The sequence below is a fragment of the Trichosurus vulpecula genome, chromosome 1 (genome assembly GCF_011100635.1).
Source record: "Trichosurus vulpecula isolate mTriVul1 chromosome 1, mTriVul1.pri, whole genome shotgun sequence".
Lineage (NCBI taxonomy): Eukaryota > Metazoa > Chordata > Mammalia > Diprotodontia > Phalangeridae > Trichosurus > Trichosurus vulpecula.
The window spans coordinates 430327124-430345094 of record NC_050573.1 but is presented as its reverse complement, the minus strand read 5'-3'; the positions used below and the strand labels follow the sequence as shown (position 1 = coordinate 430345094).

At 34.4% G+C, this 17971-nt stretch overlaps 1 pseudogene; it reads right to left on the bottom strand.

Annotated features, from left to right (window-relative positions):
- Nucleotides 1-15049: 15049 nt before the first annotated feature.
- LOC118859082 lies at nt 15050-16334 on the bottom strand (annotated as a pseudogene).
- Nucleotides 16335-17971: the final 1637 nt, after the last annotated feature.

The window sequence follows — 17971 nt, the reverse complement described above, 5'->3', positions numbered from 1 at the left end:
GCATGACAAGATGACCATCTCTTCCATCAAGGCACATTCCTTGTTGTCTTTAAGTTTATGATGAAACCAACTCTACCTGTTCTTCTATGTATCTTTCCAAGGAGAGCCCATGAGACATGCTTCCATTTATCTTCAACTTCCTTCTGTCTTCTGATTTAGTTTATGTAAAAATGCTAATATTTATGCGATTTACTTCCTAAAGTAGTGTGTCAGCTGCTTGGTGTTTGGACGAGGATCTCCCAATTAGAGATGAACAGTTAAATAATAGTTTCTGGTCTATATACTGTATAATTTTTAGCCCCCTCTGTCCTTGTTTCTGCCACTCTGCTGCCATGACTGCAGATGTAGAAGGAAAACATGTTGGAGTAACTTTTCTTTTTTTCCCTTTGTCTTCTGTGTTAGCAAGGCCAAATAATTCATCACCAAGCAGTCAGTCTCCTGGTGACAAAGTTCTTCATATTTAGTAAGACTGGCCCTTGGAAATATAATCTGTTTCTGAAACTATACTTGAAGCTTTTCTAAACTTGGCAAAATGTCTATTCTGAGCTTGCACTACGTGGGTAGGGCTTTCAAGAACCCAAGCTCACTTTCATTTCATGAATTATGATTTTTGTAATAACTCTTTTTAGTCTTTGTTTTAAGAGAAAAAAATTCAGAATTTTATTTTTTTGTAGTGCTCCTCTCTCACTGCAGTACATTTTGGTATACTGGGCAGTGCTAGGCAGTGAGAAAGAAATGACATAAGCAGGTACCACAGAAAAGTCATGGGATGAAGATGGTAAAAAGAGGGATTCTAAGGAAGTATGGAAGGGGCAGGCTTCTCCTTGCTAGGGCATGCTGATGAATGTGCCCACTTTGCTCTGTGATGGTTAACTAGGGTCAAAGGAGATCAGATGTCTCCACCAGTGACAGGACAGTGAGGCCAATAAAGATACTGACTGTGGGAGTTCCTGTCTTCTCCTGAGTCTAACTAGATCCCAAGTCCATCCCTTGTGCTGTAAGTCCCAGCTTCAAAATTTCTACATTTCTATTTGCTGAGTGAATGAATCAAACATCAAATTTTAAATCATGTAGTGTGGCCTACACTTTTTTACATGCTTCAAGGAGGGGCTGAATTATGCCTTTCCTGGAACTCCTAGTCTTCATTTGAACCTGTGTACTATCTGCCAGTTTACGGGCAATGTACTGTCTTGCAACTGCTTGGTAACTATTTTTATTGTTTTCTTATTTTCACAGAATTACAGAACTTAAGAGTCAGAAGGAACCTATAATGCATATATTCCAATTCATACACAAAATGAATCCCCACTATAAAATACCTCATGAGTGGTCATCTAGTCTCTGCTTGAAGACTTCTAATGTAGGAAAATTCACCACCTCTGGTGACAGTCCATTGCACTTTTATACAATTCACACTGTTAAGAAGTTTTCATTTTTGTGACATCAAGACTAAATTTTCCACTTTGCAGCTTCCACCTAATGTTACTACTTGTACCTTCTGGGGTCAAATAGAAGAAGTCTAATCCCTTTTATTTGTGACAGTCCTTTGAATATTTATATAGCAGGGGGCTGTCCCCCACATATAGCTTGGCGGAGTCATTATGTAGCTCAAAAGGAAGCAGAATAGATATCTCTATTTTCTCCCAGTTCCCTCCCATACACACCTTTCTCCAAGAAAGATTTTAATTCCTGCCAGGAGAAGAAGTAAGATGTTGGGGCCATTAGCTTTGTTACTCTGTTCTGCTCAGAGAGAAGGGAGACTGGGTAAGAATTATACCCATCTTTTCCCTTAAATATTATTGGTCTAGGTTCAGGCTAATTTCTGATGACTTTTTCTTAACTGACAGGAAGCAGACATCAAGCTTCATATCCAAAGCTTGACTCCCTTTGTACCAAGGACTAGTTTCACAATGAACACACATAGGAAGTAGCAAAGAAACCCATTTATCCAAGTTGATAGTAAAACAGAAATCCAAGAAGGTAAACCCAGGAGAATACATACCAAACAATGCAGGGTGAAGGAGCTCTCTGATTGGGAATGAGGTAACTCAGCTCAACCAAGGGTGAGAGAGTCCTAGATCTCAGCCAAGGGGAGATTCCTCAAAGTCTCTAGAGTGGCAAGCTGGGTATAGGAACATGATGAAGACTGCCAGCACCTCTCATATTATCATCTTCCTGGAGTCTTTTCCTTCAGCAACCTGGAATTTGGTTGGCATTTTCTATCTTCTCTCTCAAAGCTGGAAGCCAGAAGTGCCTGAAGGAACTGCAGAGACTGAAGAGAACTAAAGAAGTAAAGAAACTCTGAAACTCGAAAAGACTGGCACTCTCCTGCTCTCACCAACTCCATCCCACCCCTCAAGAGTACAGGGCATTGATCTCCACCAATGAAGAGAGCCCTATACCAAGGGGCTTAAGGACTCACATATACTTAAACATGGATATCATGCCAATTTTGAGTCTTTTTTTGTCAGGCTGTACATCCCTATGTTATGTACTATTTACTTAGTTTTCAATTTTGTGGCACAAATTAAGCATATTTGCCTGCTTCTATGGAGGGTTGACTCCATTATGCCAAGGTGATGTGGCAAGGGTTAGCTGAAGTACAGGAAGTTCAAGTAGGAGGAGGGGTTCACCAATGGTTGGTTTCTCAAACCTGCTTTCTGATAACAAGTCTTTAGGAGAATGGTAGAGTTAGGGGATAGAAGGTTGCCTGCTCTCTGGGAACTGTACAGAACTTAGAGACTTCCTCAGCTTTTCTACACTGAGAGGTCCATTTAAATAATAATAACAATAATAACTAACAATTTTATAGTGCTTACTACATACCAAACCCTATGCTAAGTACTTTGCCATTATTATCTTACTTGATCCTTACAGCCATCCTTGGAAGTAGATGTTTTTATTATTCTCATTTTATAGCTGAAGAAACTGAAGTAGATAGAGGTTAAGTGACTTGTCCAGGGTCATACAGCTAAAGAAGTGTCTGAGGCTAGATTTGAACTCATACTTTCCTGACTCCAGTCCCAGTACTCTATCCACTGTGCCACCTAGCTGTTGAGTGAGCCCAGACCTGAACAGGATCAGCATCACCTTGTTAGCTTGGTGTCCTACTCAGTAACTCTTCTGTTTGAACCTAATACAGAATAAGAAGGTATATATGGATCTGAAATTTCAGCAATTTCTACCTTTTAGGCTCTTTAGGGGGTGATATTCTTAGACATTTAGGTTGTTGATAGTAAAAGTTAAAATAAGAACTGCTCTTAAGAAAAGTGTCTCTAAAAATTTAGAAAAATAGAGGAGCTAAGATGAACCTGAACTACATTTAGTCACTGGGTTTGACTCACACTTTTTTCCCACTGAGGATTAATTGTTGGGAAAGAATTGTTGAGCCTGAAGTTTAATCTCAAATAAATGTCTTGAATAAAGGTTGTTAAAAGTATTTCATAACAAAAATCTTGATGTTGAAAAGCTATTTGAGGGCCTTCAGTCACTTCTTTTTGCTTTTGAAAAGTATAAGTTTCATAATTGATGTTTATTTCAGCCTTAAGATACTATCTAGTCCAGGAGCGGGAAACCTGAGGCCTTGAGGCCACATGTAGCCCTCTAGAGATCCTCAAGTGCAGCCCTAGTTTGGATTCAGTCGAAGGGCCACACTTGAGGACCTGAGGGCCACATGTGACCTCAAGGCTGCAGGTTTCCCACCCCTAGTAGTCTGTAATTCTCCAAAGGAAATCAAATGTTACTAAATTAAGGGGAATATTTCATTGTAAAATGGATAACAAATCAAACTTTTGTTTTCCTGTAAGCAAAGCCAGCTAAGAGAAAATTTCAAAGGGGCTAGTTTGTCCTTAGTACCTTCCTTTGTCCCTTTTAGTGCCCCTTTCCAACCTAGAATGGCTCCCTCTTCTCATGATCAAATACCTCAGTATCTTCATTCAAACATTGCTAGGCCCAGGGGGCTGGGACACTGACCCTGGAGTAGTTTTAGAATGAGAGGGTAAAAGAGAAATAGAAAAAATTCACTGATCAGCACCTGAAAGAGATCCCAAGATGAAAACTCACAGGAACTTTATAGTCGAGTTTTGAAGCTCCCAGGTCAAGGAGAAAACACTATAAGCAACTACAAAAAAAAACCCAATTTAAATACTGTGGAGCTACAGTCAGGATACAAGATCTAGCAGTTTCTACATTAAGAGACTGAAGGGCACCAAACATTACATCCCAAAGAACAAAAGAGTTAGTTTTGCAGCCAAGTCCTGAATGGAAAAAATTGATATTCAATAAATTAAAATGCTTTCAGTTATTTGTGTCAAAAAGACCAGAACTGAACAGAAAATTTGACATATAAGATTCAAGACAAACATAAGAAGGTAAACATTAAAGACCAATTATAAGGGATTTAATAAGGTCAGATTGACTGAAGTAATATCTATACTAAACCTATATGCAGCAAATGCTATAGCACCTAAATTTTTAAAGGAAAAGCTAAATGAATTACAGGTGGAAATAGATAGCAAAACTAGCGAGGGTACTTCAATCTTCCCCTTTCAGAAATAGATAAATCTAATAAAAAATAAATAGGAAGTTAAGGTGATCAATAGAATCTTAGATAAGCTAGATATGATAGATATCTGGAGAGAATTTAATGGGAATAGAAAGAAATATATCTTTTTCTCAGTGGCATATGGTACATTTAGAAAATTTGACCATGTATTAGGGCATTAAAACTTAATAGTTTAAAGCAGAAATATTAAACACATCCTTTTAAGATCACAATGTAATAAAATTATATTCAATAAGGGACCAAGGAAAGACAGATTAAAAATTAATTGGAGACTAAACAACCTAATCTTAAAGAATGAGTGAGTTAAAGAACAAATCATAGCAACAATCAATAATTTCATCAAAGAGAATGACAATAATGAGACAACATACCAAAATCTATGAGATGCTGCAAAAGCAGTAATCAGAGGAAAATAAATATCTCTAAATGCTTATGCCAATAATATAAAGACAGAACAGACCAACAAACTGGGTATGCAATTAAAAAAAATAGAAAAGGAACAAATTTAAAATCTCCAATTAAAAATCAAATTGGAAATCCTAAAAGAATTAATGGTAAGATTAATAAAATTGATTGCGAATGAAAAAAATTGAATTAATAAAACTAGGAGTTGGTTTTATGGGAAAAAGAAAACCAATAATGTGGATTAAAAAAGAGAGAGAAAACCAAATCACTAGTAACAAAAATGAAAAGGAGGAATAGACCACTAATGAAGATGAAACCAAAGCATTTATAAGGTGTTATTTTGCCCAATTATATGCCAATAAATTTAACAACTTGAGTGAAATGAAAAAATATTTACAAAAATATAAACTGCCTAGATTAACAGAAGATGAAATAGAATATCTAAATAAACTTATTTTAGAAAAAGAAATTGAACAGGCCATAAATGAGCTTCCTGAGCAAAAAACATCAAGACCGGATGGATTTACAAATGAATTCTACCAAATATTTAAAGATCAATTAATTCTAATATTAAATAAATTATGTGGAATACTAGGCAAAGGGGTTCTGCCTAACTCCTTTTATGAAAGAAATATAGTACTGATACCTAAACCAAGAGCAAAAACTGAAAAAAAGAAAATTATAGACCAATTTCATTAACGAATACAGATGTAAAAATCCTAAATAAAATACCAGCTATGATACTACAACAACATATTACAAAGATTATATATTGTGACCAAGCAAAATTTATACCAAAAATGCAAGGCTGGTTCAATAATAAGAAAACTATCTCCATAATTGATTACATCAATGACAAATATAACAAAAGTCATAAGATTACATCAATAGGTGCAGAAAAAGCTTTTTCATAAAATACAACATTCATTCCTATTAAAAAGCACTTGAAAGTATAGGTATAAATGGATTTTTCCTTAAAATGATAAGAAGCATCTACTTAAAACTATCAGTAGGCATTATTTGTAATGGGAATAAGCCAGAAGCCTTTCCAATAAGATTAGAAGCAAAATAAAAATGTCCATAATCACCAATATTATTCAATATTATATTCAAAATGTTAGCAATAGCAATAAGAGAAGAAAAAGTAATTGAAGGAATCAGAATGGGCAATGAGTAAATAAAACTATCTCTTTTTTACAGCCCCAAAGGGCTATACAACCGTGCATACGCTTTGATCCAGCAATACCACTACTAGGGCTGTATCCCAAAGAGATCAAAAAAGGACCTATTTGCACAAAAATATTTATAGCAGCTCTCTTTGTGGTGGCTAAGAATTGGAAATCAAGGTGATGCCTTTCAACTGGGGAATGGCTGAATAAGTTGTGGTCTATGATTGTGATAAAAATATTATTGTGCTATAAGAAATGACAAGCAGTATGATTTCAGGACAACCTGGAAAGACTTACATGAACAGATGCAAAGGAAGTGAGCAGAACCAGGAGAATGTTGTATATAGTAACAGCAGTGTTGTATGATGAAGAATTGTAAATGACCTAGCTATTCTCAGCAATACAGTAATCCAAGACAATCCCAAAGGACTTATGATGAAACATGCTATCCACCTCTAGAGAAAGAACTGATGTTGCCTGAATATAAATTGAAGCATACTATTTTTCACTTTCTTTTATTTTTTATTCAAGTCTTCTTGTACAAAATAAATAACATGGAAATATTTTACACAATTGCACATGTATAACCTATATTAGATTGCTTACTATTTCAGGGAGGGGAGTGTAGAAGAAGAGAGGAAAGGATGGAATGAGGAACACAAAACAAAAAAAAAAACCAAATGTTAAAAATTGTTTTAACATGTAATTGGGGTGGGGGGGAGGATAAAACATTATTTAAAAAATAAAACATAAGCACATTACAAAGTAGTCCCCAAAATACTGTGTGATATCCAAGGGTAGCATGGAGAAAAGAATTGTTACTGACTAAGAAAAGAGAGAAGCTTTTATGGAGGAGGTGAAACTTAGATAGTTTTTAAAAGATGGTAGGAATTCAACAAGTAAAGAAAGAAAGGGTAGACATTATAGAAATAAGAAACAACCTGAGCCAATATTTCTTGTAAGGCAACATTTTTCTATTAAATGCTTTTTCAAGATTTTCTTTAAAAAAGAAAATGATGTGTAGTATTTATGACATTTTAAAAAGTAAACTGTGAAATGGAGAGTCATGGTTTCATAACCAATCTTGTGTGTGTGTGTGTGTGTGTGTGTGTGTGTGTGTGTGTGTGTACATGTAAATGTGGGGGGGGTTGTATTTTTGTATCTAAGTTCAAAATGTATTTTTTAAAAAAGAGCATTTTGTACTTACAGTCAGATTAATAATATGTGGACTCCTGAGTATTTTATAGTTGAAGTAGTTATTTCCAAAAGAATTTTTTCCTTCTTTTTTCCTAATGGGTTTTATTATTAATATGTAAAAAGCCTAAAGATTTGTGAGTTTATTGTTTATTATTTACAGTGCCTTTGAGCATAATATAGTTTTCCTCTTTTACTATTTTAATCAAGTCTATTTTTACTGTTACCTTGTTTGAGATCATGATTACTCCCCCTACTTTTAAAAATTTACCTGAAACATAATAGATTTTGCTCCAGGCCCTTATTATTAACTCCATGTAAAGCTTTCCGTTTCAAATGTGTTTCTTGAAGGCAACATATTACTGGATTTCAATTATGTTACCTTTCTCCATGTTTAGGGAAAATTCGTACCATTTACAGTTATAATGGTTAATTGTTCCTTCTATCTTATCCTCTTATACTTTTTTCTCTTTGTTCAACCCCTCTGTTTACCAAGAAGAGGATGATGAGAAAAATAAGTACACTTAATAATAGTGATCTAATAATTGATGAAACCTCCTTCTGCTCCCATAGTCCTATTTTCACATTGTCAAGTCCATGATTAGAGGCTGTTACTGTCTTTCCTTCTATTTCTGTCTTAAGGATCCACCCTCCAAAGTTGGAGTTGTTTTTCTTATCACTAATCCTTTCCTGAATCTCAACTTCCTTGTAAGCCTCTTAATCCTTATTTTGAGGAATACTTTGTAATGCATTTATGTATTATTTTTTAAATAATGTTCCCCCCACCCCACCCCCATTACATGTTAAAAAAATTTTTAACATTTGGCTTTTTTTTTAAGTTTTGGGTTCCAAATTCCATCCTTTCCTTCCTTCTTCTACACTTTCCCTCCCTGAAACAGTAATCCTTAATCTTTTAATTCCTTCTGTTTCACTGTTGATTTTAATATATTTCTATACTAAATTTTATGTGAATGAATGTGTATTCAATCCTCCTTTTTCTGGTTCACATCAAAGTGAGGTTTACATGTAGTCTGGTTTCTCCACCCCTTCTTCCATATTTTGATAGTCTTTTTCCCATGGATCCAAACTAGGTGAGACATTAAGCTCCACCTCCTTCTTTCTTTTATATTTTTTCTTCCCATTTCTTAATAATAACTAGCATTTATATAATGTATTAAGGTCTTCATGATCCATGTCCAACACTAGCCACTCTGCCATCCAGTTGCCTAGCTTTCTTCTTTTAAGAGCACCAAAAAACCCCACTTTTATGCCATCTATTTTTTCTACTATCTCCATGACCCTTGAAGATATTAGAAGTGCAGTTCACTTTTTCTTCTTCCCTATTAGATGAAATGTCAACAGTTGAGCAGAAAATGTGTCACACAGACCAAGAGTCAAGAGGAACACAGTCATAGGAAACTAAAAAGTCCATTAAGTTAAGAAATAAGATTAGGAATTGGTTTTTAAAAAATAAATATAAGAGATAAGAAATTTGCTAAGTTGGTTTATAGAAAGAAGAAAATGAAACCACCAAAGATTATATGCTATGATCAGGCTAAATTCATGCCAAAAATGCAAGGGTGGTTCAATATTAGGGAAATTATTAACATAATTGACCATATTAGTAACAAAATCATATGATTATGTCAAGAAATGTAGAAAAAGCTTTAAACGAGATGCAAGATTCATTCTTGTTTAAAAAAATACTAGAATGCAAAAGAATAAATAGAGCTTTCCTTAATATGTTAAGTAGTATCTATCTAAAACCACAAGCAAGCATTGAATATAAGGGTGTTAAGCGAGAGGCCTTTCCAGTAAGATTAGAGGTAAAACAAACATATGCATTGTCATAATTACTCATCAATATTGTGTTAGAAATGCTAGGTATAGCAATAAGAAAAGAAAAGGAAATTGAGGAAATAAGCATAGGCAAAGAGGAAACAAAATTAAATTTTTTACAGATTATAATATAATGGTTTATTTCAAGAATGCTAAAGAATCAACAACAAAAAACCTAGCTGAAACAATTAATACCTATAGCAAAGTTGCAGTATGTAAAATAAATCCACACAAATTATCAACATTTCTGTACTATCAACAATATCCAGTAGGAAGAAATTGAAAGGAAAATTCCATTTAAAATAACTGCAGATAGCATAAAACACTTAGGATTCTATCTGCCAAGACATACACAAGAACTATAAGAACACAAGTACAAAATATTTTTCACACAAATATAGATCCAAATAAGTAAAGAAATATTAACTGCTCATCGGTAGCCCATGCCAATTTAAGAAAAGTTATAATACTACCTAAATTAATTTACTTATTCAACATCACATCAAGCAAACTGCTAAAATATTACTTTAAATAACTAGAAAAAAATAAAATTCATCTGAAAGAACAAAAGGCCAAGAATATTTAATGAATTAATAAAAATTGATTTAAAAAACAGATCATTAAAAAGAAAACCAAATTACAAATTACAAAAATGGAAGGGGTGAATTCACCATCAATGAAGAGACAATTAAAACAATTATTAAGAGCTATTTTGCCAAATTATATGCCAACAAATCTCTATCCATCTAAGTGAAATGAATGAATATTTATAAAAATTTAAATTGCCCAGATTAACAGAAGAGGAAATGGAATACTTATAACCCAATCTTAGAAAAAGAAGTTGAATAAGCCCATCAATGAGCATCAGTGAAGAAAAGTTCTCCAGAGTCAGATGGAGTCACAAGTGAATTCTACCAAAAATTTAAAGAACAATTAATCCCAATAATATATAAACTATTTGGAAAAATAGGTGAAGAAGAAGTCCTACCAAATTCCTTTTATGACACAAAAAGAGCCAAAACAGAGAAAGAAAATATAGACCAATTTCCCTAATGAATATTGATGCAAAAATATAAATAAAATACTAGCAAAGAGATTACAGCAATATATCACCAGTCTCATATGCTATGACCAGGTGGGATTTATACCAGAAATGCTAGACTGGTTTAATATTAGGAAAACTAGCAGCATAATTTACTATGTCAATTACAAAATTAACAGAAATCACATGATTGTCTCAATAGATGCAGAAAAAGCCTTTGACAAAAAACAATACTCATTCCTACAAAAAAAAACACTAGAAAGCATAGGAATAAATGAAGCTTACCTTAAAATGATATCTAAAACCACTAGCAAGCATTATCTGTAATGGTGCTAGAAGCCTTCCCTATATAATCAGCGATGAAGCAAGGATGCCTATTATCATCACTATTATTCAATAGTGTACTAGAAATGTTAGCTGTAGCAATAAGAGAAGAAAAAGAAATTGAAGGAATTAGAGTTAGCAATGAGGAAACAAAATTATCACTCTTTGCAGATGATGTGATGCTATACTTAGAGAATTCTAGAGAAATAACTTTAAAAAACTACTTGAAATAATTAACAACTTTAACAAAGTTGCAGGATACAAAATAAACCACATAAATTATCAGCATTTCTATATATTACCAACAAAGTCCACAGCATGAGACAGAAAGAGAAATTCCATTTAAAATAATTGCACATGGGTGGGCCAACTAATGTAACCAAATTGTCAATTCTGCCTAAATTAATCTATGTATTCAGTGCCATACAAATCAAATTAACAAAAAAAATTATTTTATAGAGCCAGAAAAAATAATAATAAAATTAATCTGGAAGAACAAAAGGTCAAGAATATCAATAAAATCAATAAAAAAATGTAAGGAAAGTGGTCTAGCTGTACCAGATCACAAACTGTATCATAAAACGATAATTATCAAAACAATCTGATAGTGGCTAAGAAATAGAGTGGTGGATCAGTGAACTAGATTGGGTACATAAAACAAAGTAGTAAATTACCATAGTAACCTAGTATTTGATCAACCTAAAGAGTTAAGCTTTTGGGACGAATATTCATTATTTGACAAAAACTACTGGGAAAACTGGAAAGCGGTATGGCAGAAACTAAATATAGTTTGCATATCAAGATAAGGTCAAAATGGATAACTGATTTACACATAAAAGGTGATGCCATAAGCAAATTAGGAGAGAATGGAATTGTTTACCTGTCAGTTCTATGGATAAAGGAAGAATTTTGGACCCAAAAAGATGTTAAGAGCATAATGAAATATAAAATAGATAATTTTTCTTTTAAATTAATTAATTTATTTTTAGTTTATAACATTCAGTTCCACAAGCTTTTGAGTTCCAAATTTTCTCCTCCTCCCTCTCCTCCCACCTCCTCCCACTCCATAACAGCATGCAATCTAATATAGGCTGTACATATACATTCACATTAAACATATTTTCACCTTAGTCATGTTGCAAAGAACTAAAACCAATGGAATGAACCATGAGAAAGGAGAAACAAAACAAAAAAGAGAGAGCAAAAAGTTTGCCTCAATCTGCATTCTTTCTCTGGTTGTGGATAGCATTTTCCATCATGAGTCTTTTGGAGTTGTCTTAGAACCTTGCATTGCTGAGAAGAGCCAAGTCTATAAAAGTTAGTCATCGCACAATGTGTCTGTAACTGTTTACAATATTCTCCTGCTTCTGCTCCCCTCACTCAGCATCAATTTATATGTCTTTCCAGGTTTTTCTGAAGTCCACCTGCTCGTCATTTCTTATAGCAAAATAGTTTTCCATTACATTCATATACCACAACTTGTTCAGCCATTCCCCAATTGATGGGCATCCCCTCAATTTCCAGGTCTTTGCCACCACAAAAGAACTGCCATAAATATTTTTGTATTTGTGGGTCCTTTTCCCAATAGTATGATCTCTTTGGGATACAGCCCTACAAGTGGTATTGCTGGTTCAAAGGTATGCACATTTTTTATAGCCCTTTGGGCATAGTTCCAAATTGCTCTCCAGAATGGTTGGATCAGTTCATAACTCCACCAACAATGCATTAGTGTTCCAATTTTCCTATATATCCAGCATTTATAATTTTCCTGTTTTGTCACATTAGCCAATCTGACAGGCATGACATGGTACCTAAGAGTTGTTTTGATTTGCATTTCTCTAATTAATAGTGATTTATAGCATTTTTTCATATGACTATAGATATCTTTAATTTCTTCCTCTGAAAACTGCCTGTTCATATCCTTTGACCATTTATCAATTGGAGAATGCCTTGTATTCTTATAAATTTGACTCAGTTCTCTATATATAAAATAGAAAATTTGATTACATGAAATTAAAAAGCTTTTGCACAAACAAAACCAAAATTAGAAGAAAAACTGATAAAGGCCTCATTTCTCAAATATATAGAGAACTGATTTATAGGAATACAAGTCAATCCCCAATTAATCAAAAGATATGAACAGGTAGTTTTCAGAAGAAATCAAAGCTATCTGTAGTTATATGAAAAAAAGCTCTAAATAACTATTGATTAGAGAAATGTGAATTAAAACAACTCTGAGGTATCTCCTCAAACCTGTCAGATTGGCTAATATGACAAAAAAGGAAAATGATGACTATTGGGGGGGGTGTGAGAAAACTGGGACACTAATATTGGTGGAGTTTTGAACTGATCCAACCATTCTGGAGAGCAATTTGGAACTATTCCCAAAGGGCTACATAACTGCATATCCTTTGATCCAGCAATGCCAATACTAGGTCTGTATCCCAAAGATATCAACAAAAGGGAAAAGGACCTATCTGTACAAAAATAGTTATAGCAGCTCTATTGGTGGTGGCAAAGAATTGAAAATCGAGGGGATGCCATCAATTGGGGAATGGCTGAACAAGTTGTGGTATATGATTGTGATGGAATATTATCATGCTATCAGAAACGACAAGCAGGATGATTTCAGAAAAACCTAGAAAGACTTACATGAACTGATGCAAAGTAAAGTGAGCAGAACTGGAAGAATGTTGTACGATATACCAGTAACATTGTATGATGAAGAATTGTGAATGACTTAGCTATTCTCAGCAATAAAATGATCCAAGACAATCCCAAAGGACTCATGATAAACCATATTATCTGCCTCTAGAGAAAGAACTGATGTTCTCTGAACACAGATTGAAGCATGCTCTTTCTTACTTTTTAAATTTCATGAGTATCAGCTTTTTTTCAAAAACATTATTTTTAACATTTTTTAAAATTGAGTTTCCCTCTCTCCCATCCCTCTCCCACCCACTGAGAAGGCAAGTAATTTGATATCAACTATATATGTGAAATCATGCAAAACATATTTCCAATATTAGCCATATGGCAAAAAAGCAAGACAAATAAAGAGAAAAAGTATACTTCAATTTGTTCATCAGTTCTGTCTCTGGAAGTGGATAGCATTTTTTCATCATAAGTCCTTAGGAATTGTCTTGGATCATTGTATTAATTAAAGCAGCCAAATTTTTCACAGTTAATCATCATTAAAAAATTGCTCTTACTGTGTACAATGATTTCCCTGTTCCTCTCATTTAGTCTTGCATCAGTTCATATAGGTCTTCCCATGTTTTTCTGAAACTATCCTGCTCATCATTTCTTATAGCAGAATAATACTCCATCACAATCATATGAAATGAATTGTGAATCTATTTTCCAACTGATGACTATCCCGTCAATTTCAATTCTTTGCCACTACAAAAAGAGTTGCTATAAATATTTTTGTAATATGAATCTTTTGCCTTTTCTTTTCATCTCTGGGATATAGACCTAGTAGTGGTATTGTTGAGTCAAAGCGTATGCACAATTTTATATCTCTTTGGGAATATTCCACATTATTCTCCAGAATGGTTGGATCAATTCACAACTCCACCAACAATTCATTAGTGTACTTAATTTTAACATTTCTTATAAGTGTGAGATGGTAACTCAGAGTTGTTATAATTTGCATTTCTCTAATTGTTGGTGATTTAGAGCATTTTTTCATATGACTACAGATAGCTTTGATTTCTTCTGAAAATATCTGTTCATATCCTTTGATCATTTATCAGTTGGGGAATGGCTCTTATTTTTAGAAATCTGACTCAATTCCACATATATTTGAAAAATGAAGCATTTATCAGAGAAACTTGTTATAATTTTTTTAATATTACTTTATTATCTACCTTTTAGTAAAATACAGTTCCCTTGATCATCTCTTTTAATTGAGTCTATTTTTGCTTTTTCTTTGAGATCAGGAATGCAATTTCCTGCCTTACTTCAGCTGAAGCATAAAAGATTCTGCTCCCAGCTCTTTATCCTAACTCTGTGTGTATCTGTCGGTTTCAAGTGTGTTTCTTGTATACATTATTGGATGCTCTGTTTCTTTTTTTTGTTGTTGTTGAATTATTTATTTGTTGTTTATTCAGTATTTAGGGTATGACATTTGACGAATTGATTGCATCATTGTACATATACAGATCTTTTTATATAATATGGAAATTTACAACTATTGAGATATATATACATACATACATATACATACATACATACATATACATACATACATACATACATATACATACATACATATACACACACACACACACACACACACACACACACACACACACACACACACATATATATATAGACAAAATCAGGTCCTCTGGAAAGGTGATACATAGTTACATAGTGCCATGCTGTAGAGCCCTAATGAAGGGGAGCATAAAAGTAATCAATGCATCAATAAAGAATTACTACTGTGTGGTGTTTTGTAATCCAAAAGTGTTGTCTTCTGGACCTATGGGAATCTATAGAACCTACATACATGGCAGGTAGTTCATATACCTGTGGGGCGCCGGCTCTGCTTGATGCCAACTACTGAGACTATACAAGTCACATCCAGCATCAGATGCAAACAACAGCAGGGTTTAACAAATAGTAGTCACACTGTACTATTCCCTATTTCTAACTTTAGGAAGAGACTAGAGTGTGTTCACAGGTTTTACATTTCTGGTGTTCAATCACTAATCAGAGGAAAGATTTGACCTATTTGAAAAGTGCGTCATACATAACCCCTCAACAACTGTTCTCTCTTGATGGTGGCACATTAAAAGGTTTTAAAATTGCAGCTCCTTCTGGATTCCCCAAAGAGTATCTGCGCTCTTCTTTAAATGGCTTTCCTCCTCCGGATTCAGGTTTACCTTCACCACATCTGAAATGCCGTTCTGTCCCAAGATACATGGGACACTAAGAAAGACATCCTCATTAATGCCATATAGGCCCTTAATCATGGTGGAAATAGGATGCACTCTCCTAAGATTCTTCATAATGCTTTCTGCCAGATCTGCCACAGACAAGCCAATGGCCCAGGAAGTGTAGCCCTTCAGCTTGATCACCTCATAAGCACTTTCAACCACCCGTTTATGAACATCTTTCCAATTCTCTGAATCAGCATCACTTCCCAAAGAAGGATGAAGACACACCAGCAACATTGACACCACTCCATACAGGAACACTGGAGTCTCCATGTTCCCCAAGGACCCATCCATGACAACTTGAAGAATGGACACCAAGTCTCTCCCCCATTAGGTAACGGAAACGGGCAGAATACAGATTGCAACCACTTCCAATAACACGATTTTTAGGAAAGCCACTTAGCTTCCACGCCACATATGTTAAAATATCCACTGGATTGGAAACAATAAGCAGCTTGCAATTAGGGCTGTATTTAACAATATTGGGAATGATGAATTTAAAGATATTCACATTACGCTGGACCAAATTAAGACGACTTTCTCCCTCCTATTGATGTGCCCCAGCCGTAACAATGACCAGTGTGTGCAGTCACACTGTAGTCTTTGCCAGAAACAATCTTTGGTGTTTTGAGGAAAAGGCTGCCATGTTGGAGATCCATTATCTCTCCCTTTAGTTTGTCTTCTATTACATCAACTAGGGCAAGTTCATCAGCCAAATCCTTTGTTAAAATACTGATGGCACATGCCATGCCAACTGCACCAACCCCAACAACAGTGATCTTGTTCTGGGGAACCTGTTCTTCCTTTAGGACATTCAAAATCAGTTGATCCTTGACAGTAGATGCCATTTCGGGGGATTTCTGGGGAGATATCGAGGTTGCTGGTCAGGCTGTGAAAGTTCTGAGTTGGATGTGAGACTGCTGCTCCCAGACTTGCGCTGGATGCTCTGTTTCTAATCCCTTCTGCTACCTGCTTTAGTTTTATCAGTGAGCTCCTCCCATCCACTTTCACAGTTGTGATTACTATGCATTTCCCTCCATCCCACTTACTTCTCTTTAGCCTTTTATTTTATTGTGTTCCCCACTCCCCAAGCCTGTTTCACTTCTGACCACTGCCTCCCTTAATCCACCCTTTCTTTTATTATCCCTCCTTTTTCTTAGCTCTCTATTTTCCTGTTAAATAAGAGAGTGGGTGTATATATTCTTCCCTCTTTGCATCAATTCCAAGGAGAGTTGAGATTCAAGCATTGCCTGCTAGCACCACCTTCATTTTCTTTTCCACTATAAAAACTCTTTTCATGCTTCTTTCATGTGAGAAAAATGTCCCTATTCTACCTCTCCCTTCCCTCTTCTCCCAGTGCATCCTTCTTTCTCACCCCCCTTTTTTTAAGGATCATCCCAATATAATTGACTCATACTCATGGCCTCTGTATATGTAGATTATTTCTAACTGCCCTAATAATGATAAAGATCTTAGGAGTTAGATGTATCATCTTTCCAAATAGGAATGCAAATAGTTTTACCTTATCAAATCCCTTATGATTTCTCTCTTCTGTTTACATTTTTATTTTGTTTTTAAATTCTTTACTTAGTATTTTATTTTTCACCAATTACATATAAAAACAATTTTAACATTAATTTTTGAAATTTTGAGTTCCAAATTCTCTTCCTCCTTCCCCACCCCCTTCATTGAGAAGGCAAGCAGTTTGATATAGGTTCTACATGTATAGTCATGCAAAATATATTTCCATATTAGTCATGTTGTAAAAGAAAGCAGACCAAAAACATCTCCCAAGAAATGTAAAGAAAGTAAAAAAAAAAAAGGTACGCTTTGACCTATATTCAGACTCTATCAGTTCTTTCTCTTTGTTTCTCTTGGGTCTCGCATTTGAATGTCAAATTTAATATTCAGCTCTAGTCTTTTCATCAGGAATTCTTGGAAGTCTTCTATTTCATTTAAATGACCATTTCCCCTCTCCTATATACTCAGTTTTTCTGGGTATGTTATTCTTAGTTGTAACACAAGCTTCTTTGCCTTCTGGAGTAGTATATTCTAAACCCTCTGCTCCTTTAACCTGGAAGCTACTAAATTTTTATTTTGGCTCCATGATGTGTGAATTGTTTCTTTCTAGCTGCTTAAAATATTGTCTCCTTGACCTGGATGCTCTGGAATTTGACTATAATATTCCTGGAAATTTTCATTTTGGCTTCTCTTTCAGGAGGTGATTGGTAGATGCTTTGAAATTATACTTTAACCTCTGGATCTAAGATATCACGGCAATTTTCCTCAATAATTTCTTGAAATATGATGTCTAGGCTCTTTTTTTTAATCATGGCTTTCTGGTAGTTCAATAATTCTTAAAATATCTCTCCTAAAATCTATTTACTGGGTCAGTCATTTTTCCAATGAGATATTTCACATGTTATTCTTTTTTTAAATTTTGTTTTATTAAAAATTTTGTTTTATTGTTTCTTGATGTCTCATGGAA